The sequence below is a fragment of the Ursus arctos genome, unplaced genomic scaffold (genome assembly GCF_023065955.2).
Source record: "Ursus arctos isolate Adak ecotype North America unplaced genomic scaffold, UrsArc2.0 scaffold_6, whole genome shotgun sequence".
Lineage (NCBI taxonomy): Eukaryota > Metazoa > Chordata > Mammalia > Carnivora > Ursidae > Ursus > Ursus arctos.
This window is the reverse complement of record NW_026623078.1, coordinates 80,275,019-80,283,629: the sequence shown is the minus strand read 5'-3', so window position 1 is coordinate 80,283,629 and position 8,611 is coordinate 80,275,019. Positions and strand designations below refer to the sequence as shown.

General features: G+C 54.3%; 1 protein-coding gene across 1 annotated transcript in view; it reads right to left on the bottom strand.

Moving 5' to 3' along the window:
• Positions 1 to 6,335: 6,335 nt before the first annotated feature.
• KHDRBS3 (KH RNA binding domain containing, signal transduction associated 3) overlaps positions 6,336 to 8,611 on the bottom strand; it is a 185,546-nt gene continuing 183,270 nt past the window's right edge. The window contains exon 11 of the transcript XR_008957876.1: positions 6,336 to 6,467. The gene's annotated coding sequence lies outside the window, so the exon portion shown is untranslated. The remainder of the gene's footprint in view (positions 6,468 to 8,611) is intronic.

The window sequence follows — 8,611 nt, the reverse complement described above, 5'->3', positions numbered from 1 at the left end:
TAGGCGCTGATTGTCAAGGGCAAAGGGGGTCCCAGTCCCAGGAGGTCCTGCCTCCACAGAAGCGCTGGGCAGGACAGCCGTAAAGCAGGGGCAGGGATGGGAACCTGCCCGCCTGGCAGACAGCCCCTGGGTGCCTGAGTGGCCAGATGTGGGGGAGGCGGGGTGCTGGGTGGCCAGGGTGGGGGGGAGGGTCAGATGTGGCTCTTTGGTGGCAGTATCTCTCCTGTCCCTGATCTGGAGCCAGTGTGGCGGGGCCCCTCCTTTCTCCGCCGCAGGGGCTGCTGTAGCCAGGTGCCCCTGACAGGCTTCCGGGCTTGGGGCCATGGGGCGGGCAAGGAGGGGAGGGCAGGCACCCCAGGGAGCAGCGACGGGGATGGCTCCCTTCCCGCATCCTGAGCTGCCCGGGACCCAGGACACAGGCACAAGGAAGGCGTGCGTGGGGCCAAGTGGCTCAAGTCACCATCGGAGTACGGTCCAGGCAGAGGCCCGAGCTGCCACTTTCTCTGGCTGACTTGACTCCCTCAGGCCACACAACCTGAGTCGGGAAGATGCCTCCTGTGGGGGCGGTCGAGGCCAAATGCGAAGCAGGCCGCATCGTTCTGAGCACCCAGCAGGCTGGGGGCGAGCTGACCGGGGAGGGGGCCCGGGGCCGCCCCAGGGCTTGTGCCGCCCAGGGCTCCGTGCCCGGTGGACTGGGGGCCGTGAGGCCCACGGGCTGACTCTGCGGATCATCTGCTTTATTAGGAAAAGCTGGGCTTTTCAGGTGTTTGTGGAGAGCTGGTTGGTAACAGGTGAAGATCAGCCGAAGGACTGTGGCAGCCAAGGGAAGCTGGTTGGCTGGGCAGAAGCAGAGGGATAGGCATCGCATTTAATATTGTGTAATGAAAAGAAAATTTCTCTAGAGTATCCACAGTTTGACCTCAATTATTCAGTATTACGGATTTGCAGAAAAAAAGGTCCGAGGGAAATAAATATTCTGTCATACATTTGCACTATTTGGCTTAAGATGGAGACATTAAGTCCTGGAAGGAACGGCTGCCCTCAGTCAAGCCTGTGGGGTCTTCGGGGTGATTAATGCAACATGTGTTTTTCACCATGAAAATAGCTTATGGGGGCCCGTGAGGAGCATTGGATTCCTCCCAATCTAGAGGGTTCAGGCGAGAGGACTATACTGCCCCTCACTCCTGGAATTTTCTGGATTTAACCCCCCCCCCCCACAGATGCTTCGCAGACAGCACTGTGGCCGCAGGGGCTAGATGTGGTTTTGGACTCCGCTGCCCCGGCTTCACTGGCCTTCGGCTTCGCTCTTGTGGAGAGTGGATCTTGCCTCGGTGATCATCTGGCATTTGGGAAATCATGAATCTTCTGCCGCAAATGGGAAGCAGATCCAGTTCCCTCTGTCTGCACTGTTGTGCTGCGCGATGCCTTCTCTTTGGGTGTTGTCATCGACCTCCCGCAGCTCAGGCTGCTGCCCCAGGGGCAGGGCTTCGGGAGAAAGAGTTAGCATGTCACAGTGCTTTGTTTGGGGACATCGTCCTGCATTTCGTCCACCAGAAACACCGCATGAGGCTAGAGATCTGAACTGTGGGTTCTGGTTTTTACAAAATGTGTGCAAGACCCTCCTGCCACCTTCTCTCCTCGCTCAGCCCGTGAGCTACTCGGGGGCGAGCACAGCCTCCCTCGCTAGAGCTCCGGGGCCCAATACTGCGGCCAGACCGCAGGTGCTCAGCCCGCGCTGGACCAGTGAGTAAGCCAGCTGCAGTTACACTTCCCTTCCGTCCCGCCCGTGGCCCAGCTCTATCTTCACCAACCCCAAGCTTCTGAGAGTCTTGCAACAACCTTCCAGGGCCATCCTGAAGAATGTCCATTTTACGGACGAAAGCACCAAGACTCAGAAACAGGTCTTCCGCATCACTCGGCTGATGGGGAAGGAGAGGAGGCTGAAAACACAGGCCTGGCTCTGGAGGACCAATCTGGTGAGAGGACATCAGGGGCTACCCGAGACAGCCGGGGAACACGGCACCCTGCCTGAAACCCAGGTGGCCCGATCTGGAAGAAACGGGCAGAAGAGCTACTCGCTCAGCCTCTCGCTTCCAGTGGGGTCGATGGTTGGAGGCAGGGCCCAGCAAGCAGGTCCAGGGTGGGGTCCCGGGACAGAAGAGAGCCAAGAGGAGAGGTCTGGAACCATTGCAGGTGGGTGATGGAGGATGAGCAGGGAAACTGAGGCCAAAGCCCCCTGAGGGGCTGCAGGGGTGAAGGGGAAGGCCATGAGTGAGGGCTGGCAGGGCGGCAAAGGCTGAGCCCCGCACACCAAGTACAGAGCACGTGGTGGCTGGCAGATTCGAGGCTCCACTGGCCGGCGGGAGGGAAGGGGCTGCTGAGGCTCGTCCTTCACCTGGCAGGCGTTTCACTGGGCGTCTGCTTGTGGGCGGAGCGTGGGTGATGTGGGGGAGGGCGAACCCCAGGAGGTCACTGTCCTAGGAGGGGACATGGATGTGATGGCTGAGGGTTTTCACACCAGCAGAATAGGGAGGGTGGCAGATGCCATTGAAAGTGCGTACGTGTGCGTGCGTGTGTGTGTGTGTGTGTGTGTGCACGCTCGATGGGGTGTTTCCATGATAGTCAACAGCTAGCATATATCAAGTGCTTAGAAGGTGCCGGGCCTCACTCTGACAACCCCTTGGAGGGAGGCGCTACCTTCCCCATTTTGTAGGTAAGGACCTAAGGCACACAGACGAAAAGTAACTTGCCCAGGGTGGGAGGGTAGCTGGCTTCAGGGGGGCCCCGAGATCCCCGCCTCCTGGTGCTCCCCCCCCCCGGTGTGTGGGGTCACCTGGCACTGTAGCAGGGCTGGTGTTTGCCCGGTAGCCCATGGGGGAAGTGATGCTGTTGCTTCTGGGATTCGGGTGTAAAAGCCTGTGGCTTCGTCTTGGGTGCTCCCTCTCGTGGCCTCCCCCTTGGACCCTTTGCTCTGGGGAATCCAGCTGCCCTGTTGTGAGGACCCGGAGGCAGCCTGTGGAGAGGCCCACGTGGTGAGGCCCATGGGGACCTCAGGCCAACTGCCCGTGAGCGGCTCTGCGAGAGGCTCCCGCAGCCAGCGGACACTTTGCAATCCCGTGAGAAACTGAGCCAGAATGTGGCCCAGACTCCCGACCCTCAGAAAACACAGGGCCTCGTACACGTTTGCTCTTTTACACCTCTACCGTCGGGCTGGTGTGTTCTGCAGGAACTGGTGACCAAGACGCCAGGGTGTCCGCTCTGGTTAGTACCACTCCGACTCCACGGGCCGCACAGGGAAGCACTGTTCTCGCCACAAGCCCGAACGAGGGACGCTTTGGAGGAAGGGCGTCTCGGGTCAAGGGCAGAGCAATGAAAAGGAGCCGCGTGGGGCAGGCTGTGTGCGAAGTGCCGACGTGTACGTTTCGGTGTGTGTCCAGGCAGTCGGGTGGGACACAGGACATCATCGGGAAAGAGATCAGAGCTCGGGGTTCATCGAAGGGTCTGCGGTGAATGCAAACCCTAGGAGTCACTACTGAGCAGGGACATGGAGGAGGGGCTGTCAGCCTCACACAAAAGCACCTTTTTCTCAGAGCTTCCAATCGGTCAATGCAACAGCACCTGGCCCAGGTCTCTCTGCAGAGCCTCAGGTTTACCAGAAAGAGATGTTTTGGCGTGGCGGGAGCCATAATGTGGACAACTCCGTGAAGGTGTCACTTTGAAAAGCTAGCTTCAGGATCTAATTTCAGTGTGTTGAAAAAGCCACCAGCTATTATTTTTAAGACCACGGGAAGTCCCTGGGATCCTTTACAATCAAACGCTAGAATGGTTATTCTGGCTTGCCGTGCCTGGAAAGCTGCTGGGAGCAGGAGAGAAGACGTCGCCGGACCCCAGCTGTCTGAGACGGACCGAAAGGAACTCAGCTGCAGAAACGTCAAGTCAGATTTCACATCTAAAGGCTTCCCTTGTTCAGTTGTGCTTCTGTGCTGAGCGACTCGCTGTTAGGCCTTCCCCCAACCCCGAGGTGTGATCCGTGGGGACGCCCAAAGAGCCCTGGCCGGGTTGGGCCCTGGGCCGAGCTGGGAAAAAGATAGGAAGTCTGTCCCAGGGTTCGGACCCCCCAGAGCAAGGAGACCTGCGCCTGCAGAGCCCCAGCTGGCCCCCCACTTCCCACCCTGCTCCCGGGGCGCCCTGTGCTGCCGGTGCTCAGCCTCCCCCGCATCTCTCTCCCCGCCCTCCCACCTCCCTCATCTCAACCACACGGCCTCTCCAGCAACTCCTTCCAGAAGCTCCTTGATGGAGCTGACGATACTCTAGAATCTGCAAACTGTCTCACTCTGTGAAGTCAACCACGGTCAAAGTCCTCTGTGTGTCTGTCCTCACCGTCAGTCCCTAACATGTTCCCTGTTCCTTCTACGTCTTCCGGTCACAGGGAGGGGATTTATTTTTTCGGTGGCTCTACGTCAAATTCTCTGCGGTGTCCAGTGCTACCTTCCTGCCTACGGACAGGCTTCGCGGCTCTACTTTCCAGGCACGTCTGGAGCTTGGCCGGTGCTCAAAGTCTGCATGGCTGCCCCGGGGCCGGGCTAGCATATACCCTCTTCCCCTCACTGCAGTGGCCTCTGGGGGCATCTCCACCTGGCCCCAGGTCAACCTATTCTCAACGGGGCTGCTGAAGTGACTGTTAGAATACACATTGGCCATGTCGCTCTTCTGCTCAAATGCCTCCCCCACAAAGCTCCCATTGAAGTAAAGCTCAGAGGTGGCCCTACACGCTCCATTCCCCCCCCCCCCCCGATTTCACCGTAGTCTCCCTTGCCCCTTGCTCGTTCCATCACTTCAACACCGGCATCCTTGCACCTGCTGGGGTCTTGATGTGGCACATTTGCCTCCTTTTCCAGGTCCCTGCTACCCTGTTACCTTGTTAGTCCTCTGCCAGATTAAACTCTAACTGCCCCCTCCCGTGGCGATGCTCTCAAGTTTCTCGACAGCACAACCACCACCAGGCCTTCTCTGGGCGTGTGGCTCATGGCCTGTGCCCTCCCGTGGAAAGTAAGCTCCTCCAGGACGGGCTCCCTGATTTGTTCTCTGCCCAATCTAACGTGTAGGGCAGTGCCCAGCGTAGAAGAGATTCTTGACAAGTGTGCGTTTAATGAATTAAGTAACGGAGGCAGCGCAGTAAGAGGCCAAAGGGGAGCGAGGAGAAGGGGACAGACGGGAGAAGAGTTGGAGCGTTCGAGTCCCTGGGATTCTATTTGTAGGTTATGACTAGTGTTCCTGTCTCGGTGGGTAGAAAGGCTGCAAGCAACGAGGGAGCTCAAATTTTTTCCATTTATAACAATCCGGCTTATATTCTAAAGTTCCTGGTGCTTCAGTGAATTTCACACAAAAGGGTCCCTGGAGCCGATCGTCACTGTGCACCGCCCTCCCGAGTGTGCGTGTGTGCTCACAGCCCCAGGGCCGTGGCGCTCACCCGCCGCCCGCGGCGTCTGCCGCGCCCTCTCCGACACGGGCCGGCGGTCCCTGCACTTTTGAGCTGCACAACTGCGTATCTGACAAACGCAAAGGCAGGCCCGCAGGAGCGGAGAATGTTTTCCGGATGCATCATGAGAGGATAAGGAAAAGCGAGCTTATTCGAAGTTATTCTGTGGTTAACACAATGCTCCCCACACGGTACACCGTCAAAGCGAATGCCTTGGAGGAAATGTGTCTTTGAGGTAAGAGACTGGCAATTTAACAATGCACAAGACCGTTCCTGAAATTCCAAGACTAGGCAACATGTTGTGTGTGCTTCTAGCAGAAGGAATAAAACGTTCTCCTGGGGCATATTGAATTAAAATCACAATGCACCAGTAAACGAAGAAAAGAGAACGAACAGAATAATACTGTCCACAGGGATGATGACCTTTATGTTCCATAACAAATTACAGAGAGGCATGAAAATCAGCTTTTCTGGCAGTACCACTCTGCTTCCTGCAGAAGCCTTTATAATTAACCTTTTACGTGACAGAATACTTTTTGCAGAACACGTCCCCATTTATTGGTCCATAACTGAGACGGATAAACCATTTTCAAATGTGGACTAGGTATAGAATCTGGACTTCTTGCAGTGAGTTGCAGCCCTAGATGGTTCTCCAGTGTGCAAAATTTAGAGCTTGCTGAAATAAGACTTTGTTTTTCTAGGTTTATAGTAAAGTGCAGGAGCTTGAAACGGGCAGCCTTTATTAAGTAACACACAAATCATTTGTTTGTTGTTGTTAGGAGACCACAAAATAAGATTGATTTTCTTTCCTTTTTTTAAACAGGCTTTCCAAATTAAAAAGCATACCATTTTATAAAACATTTCACAGGACATAAAATTGTGAAACAAAATTCAGATGATTTTCAAGCTCCCAAGTGAATTCATTTACTGACTAGGCACGTTGGTGAGTTGACGATTCATAAGCAGTCCATAATTTGAAGGGAAGCCCCTGAAAGAGAGGAAAATGAAATATATTTGTATACATCAAGAAACTAATAATTATGTATGTTCTGTTGGGGATGGCGGGATTTAGGCAGAGGAAGGAAGCAAGCAGAAACTTCATAGAAATAAGGATATTCATGGAAAACAAGGCAAAACAGAATTATAGAAACTTAAGAACATAAAATATTTGTGTTCAGTAAGGCAGGTGAATGGTGAATTAGTATGAGGAGGATCAAAATATTCTCCACTACAACCTTTACGGGTCTGATTTCAGAACGGCAATGCCTTGTTTGACATGGAACCACTAATATCAAAATGTGACACAGGTCCCTACGGGTAGACCCAACTTTCAGATACATTTACAAGTTTTTATTAACTAACACCAAGGAATATATTTTCATGTGCTACACAGAACACAACTGTTATTTCAAAACCGCAGTGGTGATCAAGTGGGAAGAAAAGCCAACTCAATCATAATGGAGAAGTGGCCGTCACCATGCTTACTCCTCACAGCTCTGGTCACACACGCCCGGCCCTAGGGGACCCGTCCACACCACACTGCTTGTTCACGGCGCCCTACGACCTAGCCCTTCCTAGCTCCCCAGCATCCCCCGTTCCTCTCCCAGCTTGGGCACCTGCTCACGTCCCCGACGCGGTGCAGCTTCCTGCCCTGGTCAGCACCCGCCTCGCCCACCTGCATTGGCCTGCCAACACCTGCCATTCTCCGTGAAGCCTTTTCCTCCCCATCCCCCACCCAGAGTTCACCCCTTTCCCTCTGGCTGCACCACCTCTGCCCTCACGTAGCCTCTGATCGTGGCTCGCGGCCAGAGACAGGGGGCTACACGGAGCCATCTGCCGTGTCTGGGGGCTAGGACCCACCGATGCAACCTGAATTGAAAGGCTAATACAGTAAAAGGTAAACGTCGACTGTAGTAAATCTATTAACTGGGGTACTGTTTAATCAATGAGCACTTTCAGAACAGCTTGATGACTGTCAGTGCGCACGACGTGATGGACTCATTCCTGACCCCGAGGGATGCTGGCTGGCAGCTCCCAATCAGGTGTTTGCCAATCGAGTGCCAGCAGCCGGTACTCTCAGAGTGAACAGAATAAAGGGTTCTTTTGGCAAAAGAAGAGAGGGAAGATCTCAAAGAACTGGCAGGATCTGGGAGACTAGAGCACAGGAAAAGGTGGGCGAGGACCTGTGAAGCACCACCACGGGCCCCCCGGAGCACATCCGCTCAGGCTCGGGGGTTAGGGGAGCAGTCTGAGGAAGGGCTCCGGGACCTGCATCTGTCAGCTGTCCCTGTCCCGAGACACGCCCCAGGAGCTGCTGTGACGGGGTCCGGCGCCCCCCCCATGCCTCACTCATCCGCACCGGGACCGACCCACCCCGTGCCAACCGCCGGGCCGGGCACCCACTTGGAGCAGAGTGTTCTGGGTGGCACAGGCGCTAACCACTGACGGTATGGAGTGCTCGTGGCACCTCGCGTTCAAGTGTCCTCAAGAAAGCACATCGAGGGAACAATATGGTAATATTCACAAAAAACGGCAAGGCTCCATGACCCTACCTCAGAAACGTATTCTTAGATGTATACAAACGTATACAATGACAGGGATGGAAGGCTGTGCTTTCTAGCGCTCTCATGAATGAGTATAAAATGCTGGACGTGAACTGCATGTCCGTCATACGTGCTTAAATTATAAATCAAGTAACTACTATTTAGCCAATAAAAAGAAAAAGGTAGCTTCAAGTATAAAATGGTAGAAAATGAACTCTAAGAGGTACTCTAAAGTGAAACAACGGGGCTAGAAAACAGTGCACTGTTTCATATGTAAAAGAGTAATAATTAGAAAAGAAACATGTGCTTTGCCTCTGCATAAGTATCTCCACAAAAATATACAAAAAACCCAATGCAAACAGCTGCTTGGGGGTCTGAGGCAGGGGTGGGAATGAAGACCAGCTTTTCATCATATATTCCATGGAGTTCTGGATTTTGTAGCAAGCACATGGACTACCTAGTAAATACAGGACATATTTTGGCTTTCCAGCTTCCCATTTCCTTCCACTAAACAAGCCAACGGTTGCAGAAGTAACCATCTCATTTCCACTGAGAAACCAAACTAATAGTGCAAAGTGCTCAGGGCTGG